This window comes from Trichoplusia ni, chromosome 17, assembly GCF_003590095.1.
Source record: "Trichoplusia ni isolate ovarian cell line Hi5 chromosome 17, tn1, whole genome shotgun sequence".
NCBI lineage: Eukaryota > Metazoa > Arthropoda > Insecta > Lepidoptera > Noctuidae > Trichoplusia > Trichoplusia ni.
This window is the reverse complement of record NC_039494.1, coordinates 4012923-4025054: the sequence shown is the minus strand read 5'-3', so window position 1 is coordinate 4025054 and position 12132 is coordinate 4012923. Positions and strand designations below refer to the sequence as shown.

General features: G+C 31.8%; 1 protein-coding gene across 1 annotated transcript in view; it reads right to left on the bottom strand.

Moving 5' to 3' along the window:
• LOC113502296 overlaps positions 1–12132 on the bottom strand; it is a 51917-nt gene that overhangs the window by 25108 nt on the left and 14677 nt on the right. Inside the window, exon 2 of the mRNA XM_026883809.1 lies at positions 10180–10240. The gene's annotated coding sequence lies outside the window, so the exon portion shown is untranslated. The remainder of the gene's footprint in view (positions 1–10179; positions 10241–12132) is intronic.

Below are 12132 nucleotides of genomic sequence, written 5' to 3'. Positions count from 1 at the left end.
TCTGTGCTTTCGCTTTTCATAGTTTTCTTGTTGTTGCGGTTGTTGTAATGATTTTAATGTTATTTGATATGGTTAACTGAACTTTCTAAGCAACCGATGTTGTTTATAACAAGTATTATTCGTATATTAACGATTTATATACTTGTTCAGTTTATGAGCTATCGTTGGGTCGGTAATCGTGGTAGGTAAAGGTTTTATATTTTCGAGTTAAGATTTGATTTAAGCCTTTACGTTAAAATGAGGTTTCATTTTCGATGATTCGATGCCTTCATTTTTTAATCTGTGAAGAAAGTTTCTAAAACAAAACACACATTTTATCATCAGCCGGTTGCAACAACTTTTTAATTTTTATTTAATTTATCATCTTACTTAGTATTTCAATTTTAGAAGCTTAAACTCGAGACACCCCACAACATAGCAAAAAAATGTTTATGATTAAAAGGGTGTAGCCATAATTGCAGCTTTTCATCCACGTTCTAGAAAGTTACGCACAGTGAATAGTGATGTAACATCTCCATTGTACCTTTATCGATAATCGTAACTGTAATCAAATTCTTCATGACATTTCATGTGGAGAAAAAAACAATAAAATCGATTCCATTGTTTGGCGCCGTGAATTTTTAATTAATTAATGCCACACAATTAATTTTATTTTTAATTATTTTTATGGAAGGAAGTAATTTTATTATAATACGCAGGTAATAAGCTAGAACGAATTTAGTTTTGATTGTTAAGGTATTCGGTATAATATGCTGTATGTTATTAAACACTTTAGCGGGAAACCGTGCTTTTTCACTAAATGCGCATACCTAGTACCTGTATTTGATACCTAAATATTATTTACTAAAGAATGAAAAAGAGAGATGGATATTATTAGGCGGAGGTTTTAGCCTAGGGGTGTTATTATGTTAGTAAATATGTCATAAAAAAAGTAAAGTGCTTGTAGTGGCTATAATTATGCAATTGGTTCATGATAAAATCTATTACAATCCTTGCTTTAGGTACTACGTTTTAGTATAAATAGCCCTAATGACCAGGTCATATACCATATTGTTGTTACAAAATGATATCGTTTGGTGACCTTAATACGGGGTCACTTGATACAGTTGATACTTGATTATCCGCCTCGTTGGTTATGCATAATAGTGTAAAAAGTACCAAGTAAATAGGGGAAAAGGCACTGGGGAAGTAGCATAGACGAGTGTTACAGCCGAAAACGTAGATTGAATCTTGACATGATTTGAGTGCGGAAAACTTACACAGATATAGTATTAAGCCAAAAATATTAGACTAATTAATACCGCATATAGATATCTATAATAGATTTAAGTGTTCTTTAGTATCGACTAAAGTAGCCAACTTTTAGGCTCGGACAACACTAAAATATTTAAGTGTAACTATAAACTTTTAAGCGCGATAGTTACAGTTTTAAGATTCTTTCTCCGAAAAACATCTAGTTCTTAATCTCTTAATTTATTAAAGTATAGATAAGATTTGTGTCTTCACTTAATCTCGTAAATAATAAGTAAATGTCTGTTATATCCGATTTCGTAATATAAATAATGTAATACTCTACAAATCCGGTTTCAGCTGTATTTGTGAACTAGTTGCCTCTCCAGCCATCGTCCATTACAAAGTCTATAATTTAGGACTTTTATCTATACCGGCTTACACTTTCCTTTCTTTGATCTGATCATGTCATGTTTTAGTCTAGTATTAATCTAGACAGAGAGATAGCATACGAATATTATTATCTTAATGTAGGTTTAAATTAGGAAGTTCGATGATCCCAAGTTATTTTTCTTCACATCTTTCAGGATTTACAATGGAATTGATTCACAAGTCATGTCGCGAAATACTTTTTATATTATTTGATTTACTTCTTAATCATGTTTAATACTTGTCTAAAAGGAATAATCATATTTAAATACTGTCGTCCGAAATTAAAAACATTTTTCACGATAAGGTTCAATTATTTTTATTCATTTATCGGCCATTGTAAATAGCAGAATTTGGGCCCTGATGGTAGGCAATCAACAGCTATAGATATTCTAAATCCTACAGGTGAATAATGTATTCGTTTACATTCAGCCTAATGTATGGCTAGATCGGCTCCTGACCTTACCAACCGGTTTACTCCAATTAATATTAATGGCGGATAAAACGAATCTTTTGTGTTTATCGCGAAACGTTTGTTGTATTGTGGACAAGTTGGTGTAGGCGGGTGTGAAATGGAAGAAACTTGATTTAAATGTTTTTGGAAATAGGTTTATAATAGGTATTTTTGTTTTTTTTTTCTAGGCTTTATTGTGTTTGCTTTGCTTTATGCTTATGCTATCATTTTGTTTGTCGGTTTCGTATGAGATCACTGCATTACTCATGAATTATTAAATACAGACAATAGAATATAAGTATTTGTTACTCTTTCAGACTTTTACTTTGGTTTTATACAAAAATGTATTTAATAAGTCATAAATCAGGCGGTTTACGCTAGAAGTAAACTCGAGGGTTATATGCAATATGTAGTCAAACGACGATCTCTACTTCTTCTTGTCAAAATACCACAAGAAACTTTAAAAAGTGGTGGGAAATCAACTCTCAAAAGTTTATTACAAATAAAATTGCCCGGTAAACAAATAAAACCTCCATGTTTATAACCTAAATAATCGTTCTTAATTCAAGCAATAAAAAAAGTTTCCACAATGTCAGTACAATAAACGTGTATTGCGCAATAAAAGTGAGAAACAACTCAATTAAATTTCTTACGGTGCACTTTTGTGTATATTCATTTTAAACTATAAAGTATTGAACATTGGTATTATTGTCATTTATATGTATTTTCTCTCATAACGCTTAAAGCTCGAAAGTTTTGAAGACGAATAAATGATCTGGTTTGCAACAAAACAAAGTAAGCTGTAATATATTTTAATAATAATATTTCTGAAGAAGCAAAGCCTGCCCTTTTGCTATTCGGAGAAATGTGTTTCAAAAAATTACAACTTTATTTCGCCGTAAAGGTTTTCTGCAGTACCATTCCAAATCCAAATCGGAAACACCATATTTTTATCATATTAATCATCAATTAACAATCTACCTTTAAAAAACACAATTTGCTTTAAAGAAGTAATATTTGATGTCGATTAATTTGACTTAAAAAAACTAAATTCTATTGTTTTGTAGATTAATCTATATTCATATATGTCTTTGTTAATGTAATCAGTTTCCATATATAGGAGAGGACGAGGTAAATGCTCCTAATCTGTGCGAAACACTCGTGTGTCGAAATCACACAAATGCCAAAGGATTCATTTGAAAAATATCGACGGATTTAGTAATGTGACCCATATTAAATCGATATTGTTTTGTTATGTTGGTCAAACTTGACAATCGATATTGATGTTCTTTTTATAAATGGTACCTAATTATTGATATATTGTTAAACATTGTACAGAAGAATGTATCTTTTTTTGTGCCTGCACGTTTTTCGAAAACAGAAAAACACAATTATGTAGTGAGTATTCTGACTGGCACGAAAAGTGCACTTTATGCTGTGAGAGATGATATCAAAATCTAATACTTATAATAAATCAAGGTAATAACGGGACTCTAAACTTCGAACTTTCCTACAATTAATTACTTATTATAGATAGGTAGAAACCAGAGTTAATGATTGTGTAACACTAATTTACAAATGCAATCGATTAAATAGAATTCGATAAGATTTATTAATTTGCTTGTATACTTAATGTGAATATTATTCCGTACATAAAATGTGTATCATGTTTTAACATAAAGTTGCAGTAAAACGACTCGGAGTCCATTAATTCTGGTATCGTCGTTTTATTCGCGTGGGCGGAATAATTTGTTTTTGTAGAGACACAAGGTTGTATTAACAATATAAACTCATATCCACGTTTGATGAAGAATACAATTTGTATATAAGTATTAAATAATTAATTTAGTAACGAAATTATACAGTGTGATTGCCGCCATTTTTTGGTTTTATCGTAACGTAAAAACTAAAAAGTATTTGAGAAACTAATCCCAAAATAGAATTTTACTTTTTTAATGCGATAAACACTTAGGTATTTATAAAATAAGTATATTCGTTTTTTAATTATTATTTTTAAAACATTCGAGCGATATCAGAATCGTACATTCGAATCTTAAAAATGTAATCAAGTGACAGTTGACGGACCGAGGTCATTGACTTTCGTATTCTTTTTTTAATCGCACTTTATGTATTACGTAGGTAGGTATACATCTCATCCATTATGATTTAAACTATATGATATTATCACATTGTTCCCGCCCCGATTCAGAACAATAATATTACCATGAAAGGAGGCTGGTTATAAAGCGGACAACATTAAAACCTACTTGCAGACATAATGATGGCCATTAATAATATAGCCTTAAACCTATTGGTCTTATCTGCGTTTTGATAGATCTATAAAAACTAACACTACAAGCTACAACACTTTATTTTAAAGAACTGGTTTTTTATATGTAACTTAGTTTTTTTATTGACAATTTAGCCTTTACTTAGACTTAGAACAGCATTAATTTTAAGAGATAATTTAAATACATTATAATATTCACTGATCGCATTTATGAGCATTGGCAGGTAATAAATATGTAAAATGTAATCCTATAGCTAACAAGGTACTCATTTTATTAAATATATAATTATGATGTGTTGACATAATAACTAATGTGTCACATAAATGTCTTTATTTTATTAATCTACGTGTTCTTAAATTGCTATTTTACCAAGTCATGACACATTAAAAAACTGTCTGTATTGTCTTTGCTCCAATTCTAAATTTAAATCTGACTGGCCAGTGACAGTCGGTCAAGTTCGGCGAGATGAGTTCGCATTGAGCAAGAGTTGATTGTGAGGCATTCACCTCGCAGGCACCAGTCTGAAGGCTGTACTACAATAACGTGATACATCTTATAAGTACATTTGTATTTGTAATAAAATAAGGATACGGCCTTGCCTTGCAACTTAGTTGTTGTTTACGATGACGTAAACCGTCTAAAATGATTGATAGGATTGCAAGTCTCCATCAGCCCAGAATTGAAACGTTCTAAATTCAAATTCGAGAACATAGGGACAGATTTTTTTTTTTACGGGGTTTTTTCTATATAGGGACAGATTGAACGATTTACTTTTTTTCTAAAAAAAGAACTTTGCCACTTTGGAAATAAATCCAAGAACTTTATAAGTCTATACACATTTATAAAAACGTGTAAGAGTTATTAATAGGCAAAGCAGTTAAAAACACGTGTTTACGGTTGATGAACACAATTAACGTTGATTAGAACGTGATGTTTTATGAACGATGAAATTCAAGGCGTTGAGGTCAGCATGGATTATTAAACTGATAAAATACTTGCATACCGCTCTACTTTCTAAAAAAAGCTTGAGATTTGAGACAATTAAAATCATATGAAGTAATGAAATCGAAAGTAAAACATTCATAAAAGTTATGTTAAACATTTATCGTATTTGCTCGAACCAATTGCCATATAATAAAGTTATCTAACGATTCCTACGCTAAAGTTTAAACTGTTTGCTTACATAATTTATCGTTCGGAATTAATCTTAAATATATAAATATTATATATTAAATTATACACTACACAGATGTGCCATTAATATTTTTGTGGATCATAATCGATTTTGCATCGATTACCACAGATTATAAATTGACAGTTTGACAATGGATTTTAAATAAGTCTAACTTTTTTACTTCTAAATTTAAGTTCTTTCGATATATTTTAATTTATTTTTGTTGGTTACTCTGTCATGTAGCAATAAATCTTCTTTTTAACCTTGATAGGACTGAAAGAAACTTTCTTTAGCAATTTTCGAAGATTTTTAAGAAACTGACAATATCTGTATGAGACAACAATACCCTTGTATACAGCCTTCGTAATATCCTTGTACGTTTTATCTGTTCGGGTGTTAATCTGAATCTTTCCTTATTTATCTCAGACTTCAAAGAAATCGCTGAATGACTGCAGATTTTAGCACCTTTAGGTAAAAGGAATATAAGATCTAACTTTTAAATTGATTTCCGTGTTTGTGTATTTAAATGGTTATTAATGTTTCTTATTAAAATCATTATCAACCTTTTTTTTTCGCTGTACAACGTTTTAAAATTTTACCAAGTAGAAAAGATGTGGTTTATTATTTTCAATTTTAAGTTTTAACACAATTGTTAAAAACGTTCTATAGAATACGTATTAAGACGTGCTTTCAATACATTAATTAAACTCTTCATATATCTATCTAGACGACAATCACGTCATCAGAGCGCAAAACATCGCAAAACACACCAACGCTTTCAAAAGTTAACGACCAGCGAAATAAACCAAAATAAATTGATACTCGCGAACAAGAACAAAAAGATTTATAATTATAAAATGAGGCAGCTGCGCGGACTGGTTCTGAAAGGCGCCGGTCTCGTCTGACATAATACGGCCTTCGACGCGGCTGCGGTAACTCGCGGACAACACTTTATCCTTAAATCAAACACGTGTTACACCATTTGGAGGTATTTTAGGGTTAATTTAAGCTGTCACACTCACAAATTCCGTTGCTTTCTATAAGTGAACTTATTATAATTAATAATAGATAGATTTCACTCCATTCAAATATAATCAAAATCGGTCCAGCCGATTTTATATTTGTAAATTTCATTCGGGTTTGAGGCTAACCTGAAAATTTCAGCCAGCTAGCTTTTCGGAACATAGACAGGTTTGCGAAATACGAATGGATAGGTTTTGCAATTTGAACTGCTGTCGGCACTATCTGTCACGGCCATTGACATCGCACTGTTTGTTGATCTCATGGAACGTAGATAAGTAAAAGGAAGTGGCACTAGGTCCACCTGCGCAGGTCACTCGATTTTAAGCCCTCTAGGTATTTCTACAATCGTTCAAATCAATGGTCAACATTTGTATCTGTAGAGATGACAGGTCAAAGTCACGTGACTGGTCGGAACGAAACGTCATTTCCATATATTTGATTGTTATTTATGGATGTCAGCGATTGTACTACTGTCAATTGGCAGCGACTGATTCTCCTAAATTGAGTATCATCTCTATCTATTTCTGAATCTCTATTGTGCTTGGCCATTGACATCACACCATTCGACCTCACTGTACTCCCGACTCAGACACTCTACTATTCCATTAGTTACTTGATAATCTTATCAAATTTTGCGGGAGATAAGAATTGTCATCAAATAACTTTAAAAAATGACTTCCTGAGTTCAGCAACCAAGTAATACAAATGTTACTGAGTATTTTTTATTATTATTATTATATGGTTTTTTTCGAATAGGAACTCATCGCATGGCTCGTTCCGCTTTGGGTTGAGCAGAAGGGAGTGTCAGACTCCTACTGACTGAGACGGACCCATGATTCTACCTTTGCCGTTCGTTTACCGGGCCCACGGTAACCCTTTAAACAGAACTGAGTCATCACCTACAGTGCCCTCAGTATTGCAAGTCTGACTTTACCAGTTTATCGTATTTTCAAGTGATTGTTTGAATATTATAGATTTATTGTTGATGTGAATTAGGGTAGGCTTAGGATAGTTTAGCTTTAGCTTTTCTCTTACTTTCGTAGTTTCATTTGACTTACCTCAAAGGTCGTTAGTAGCCTCTAATATTTGATTGATTTTTAACTAATTTAATGATTGATGTCTTGTATACAAAGAGGTATATAATAGAGTGTTGCTATTATAAAAATATGAAACAAAACTGACTAGGTAAGGTAAAGAAATAACAAACGATGTTACAGAACTATGTTTTATCAACTACACAATGGTTCTTGGAATGTATATTTACTTATTAAATGTAAGAAATTTTCTACTTAGCTGTATTAGTAATAATATAATTATATATATAGGTTTTTTTTAAACATGTTTGATCTATGATTGTAATCAATCACCTTTTTATTCCATTCGAGTAGTTTTTCTTATAAATCGAGAAAAAACAGAGCCGAAGAACGCTTAATGTGTCTTTATTTCACAACTTCGTAAGTAAGCGAGTAAGAATAGAGTAAAAATCGTTATAAATAAAAATACAACGTAGTTTTCTTAAGCAATTACCAATAATATCCTCTACATTCACATAAAAGTCCAATCAAAAACCATTACTTAATGAAAATGAAAAACGACACGTAGAATAACTGTGTATTAATTAATATAACATACAGCTTAATAAATATATTCCTAATAATCATTAAAGAATCTATTCATACCCATGTTTAAACTCTATGGCCTAATGCACAATAAAAAACATAGTAAATCGTATATGTCAGATAATAGCTGTTTAATTGACATATTTACGACGCCATCTTGCTAAAATGGCGGTTGATGACAACAATTTAGTGCCGTATTAATATTATCACACGTTTATTATGTATGTGACAAATCGCACTAATATCAATTAAAACACAGATGTTCATTAAATACTCAAGTGATTTACAGTTCTGAAACAACGTTAAGAAGAAATAGTTTCAGTCAGTAAAATTTACATTAAATTTTGCTGGTTGTGTATCAACTATACGTATACGAAAATAAGTCATTCAATCATTTAATTAAGTGTCTTGCTTAGATATTGTCGTTTTTTCATTATTTTTTGGGTTAAATACTGACTTATATCCTACAGGCTACCTATTGCACAATGGCATTTAGCAAAAAAATATGTGTTTAGTCCGCCTTACGAGATTTTTAATCGCTGCACCGTTTACGAGACAAAACGAAAAATACTAAACAGATTTACATTATTAGATTTAGTCAAATACCGTACTGTATTAACGATCTTTAAAACTAAAAGACCTTACCAATACTTCCTAAACCCAAATGTCCGATGTCCACTCAATGAATACAAGGAACAAACATAATTTAGCCGTACATGCTACTCGTCTCCATAGAGTAAGCAACTCGTTCATGGGTCAATGTATACGTTTCTACAACAAGCTTCCCATTCATGTTCGTAAGCTACCGACTAAGAAATTTAAAACTTTTATTAAATTAAAACTATCCAGAAAAGGATATTACAAAATATCAGATTATTTAAATGATAAAAATGCTTGGGATTGAACTGCTCGCTTATACAGCTATCATTATTTATGTACATAAATATTGACATGTTTTGTGCTTTTGCATATAATCTTATACATATGTGACATTTTTTGTGCTTTTGCATGAATTTATTTTTGTTAATATTAATTATTATTTGATTTAATAACATGCAACTCATTTGCGTTATTATTTTTTTAAATCTTTTTTATACATTTTTTTTTGTAAGTATAAACCTTATGCAGGTATATTATCAATTTATTGAAATACTCTGCATTAGTTTATACACTCGAATTTGAAAATTGTCTGGACTTTAAAAGAGACTGCGACCCCTGAGTTTGTTTCGACATTTCTTCTTAGGGTAGTCAGCTAGGAAATGTCGGCTCCATCGTTCTCAAAAAAGACATGTAAAAGTGATAAAAATATCCTATTTGCAGAATAAATAATTTCATTTCATTTCATTTCATTTCAAACAATAACAAGTTTCCATACAGTGCTGTAATTAAAATGATTTGTAAAGTATACCCCATAGCAATTAAATTCGCAAATCAACGTTAAGTGTGCGATAAAATCTGTAGGTATTCGTAAAGGTCATTAAATAATACACTTTACATAAGGCTATGTTAAAGTTATCACGATATCGTTTTTTGATACCCTTCCGTAATATCAGACGTTAAAATATTTCAATTTTGTATTGTGTTTTTAGCGTAGAAAGAAACGTAATTTTATTTTAGCTTTAGGTCATAATAGACAAGAATGTTAGATGTTTTTTCCACAATAAGAATTTAATACTTGTGTCGCGGGTGGTTTCACAAACATTCAAGTCATTAAAAAGTCTCAAAACAAGCATTCGTGTATAGAACCTGCGACACTTCGCGCACAGTAGGTTTGGCGTGGCTTAACTACTCTACTATCTGGCTAAAAAATCTACCAATTGTGTTCGAATTTGAGAGACTTACAAAAACACAGAGATTTCTATGTAGAAGTTCTTAAACGGGAAGTAGTTACTGTTTTGTCGGCACGCGTTTATTACTATAATAATCATTATAAAAAACAACTATAATAACAATACCAACCTAGTAGGAAGAAGAAAGCGCAGTACGCTGGTTTCTCAGCTATTCGTGTAAAAACATGGACCTGTAACAATAAAGAGATTATTTAACACGTGTTATAAAAATACTAGCTGTTGCCCGCGACTTCGTCCGCGTGGTTAGAAGATTTAATTAGGTAATTTTGAAAGGAAGCCCTCGAAGATGAATATTTTTCCCCGTTTCTACCACATTTTCCATCGTATCTTCGCTCCTATTAGTTGCAGCTTGATGTTATATAGCCTAAAACCTTCTTCGATGAATGGTCTATTGAACACAAAAAGAATTTTTCAATTTGACCCAGTAGTTCCTGAGATTAGCGCGTTCAAACAAACGAAACAAACTCTTCAGCTTTATATATTAATATAGATTGTCGCATTAGATCATGCTGTGACTCAGTACTCGTATCATTTGGCTTTATATCGATGACATGCTCAAGATGTGATGGTATTGTGACAAGGTTAAGTGAAAACGTTTGACCTTATCAGTTCTTATAATCTCTTGATATGTGATGATGGTAGGGTGAAGTAACGTTACCTTAATACCCAATGTTCGTGTAAACATGAAGTAAAAAATGACAACTCTTGGTGAAAGGAACTTTGCTGGTCTCTGTCACTTGAGGATGAACTAAAATGACTTATAGAAGTAGTGATGCAGTTGTTGAAGAAATTTTTCTATGCCGTGTACTGAGTTATGACGCTTTTTCAACTGCTTAAGTCGTTCAAAAAGCGTCTGTAGCTTCCCAGATGATTTTAGCATCCAGGTATTGTGCACTTGTACTTGAACCGCTATGCAAATACATGTCGACAGTGCATTAAAACTAAAATCATCTAAAAGACTTCATGCCTCGTGTGAAGAACCTAAGCAAGATACATACGAATTATATTTAAACGGCGCATCATTAAACTACATCACGTTTTAAAGCACGTGATAAAAACCTCTTTCCTTATAATCATGCTTATAATGTTAACTTCCGAAGCGTCAAACGAAACGGTCGGTTACTTAAGACCAGAGCTTGGTCGTAACTAATACTTAATTAAGTTTTTCTAAAGCATATTTATAGCTCGATATTGATTGAAATGTTATTATTCTTGAACTTAATACGATTAGAAATCTTTATTCGTTTTACCTGTCATTGTCCATGACTTGTAAAACGTTAGCGCCAGACGCGATACTATTTTATTTCGCGTAACATTTTCTCTTTGACCTGAACGTAAGCGTGACGGGTCATAATTGCAATAATCATTAATAAATGACGTGATTTGGAGGTCTACCGACACCTCAAGAAGATTCTTGGAGATGTGGAAGCAAGACAGTGCTCTACACAGTTTAGAGTGGCATCTCTTTTTCACAACTCACAATCTTACTTACAAAGTCATCTCTTTAAAAAATGCGTGATAAATTGCTATGCATTGCCACGCACGAGCCAAAACGCGGGAAACATTAAACATACCTGTGCACTACTCCGAGAAAGGAGCTGTTAATAAGGATTCCCCGCCTTATAAAAAAAGGTAAAAGGGATCATTAACGGTATTTACCAAATGAACTAAGCAACAAACTTGAAGTACTAAATTTTATATTAACTACGCAAGTTTTATTTGTAAAGGCTCGTAACACGAAATCGAGTTTTCCAGAAGTTACTGTAACTTCCAAACTAATGAAATGAGGATTCAAAGTTTGCGGGAAAACATATAATATTAACTTAACTTCGATATAGACTGAATACTAACTTCCACAGTCTTGAAGGAAATAGTTAAGTAACTCAATACAGAAATTAGATTTTCATTTTGTATAAACTTCATTACTTTGAAGCTGTCTAGTTGCTTTATATTTAAAATTAAAGCCGTGATATTGCAACCTATTACCTTTATATTTGTTATACGTATACATTAAATTCACAATCATATTTAATCCATACAATCCACTTTTTCATCCATTAAT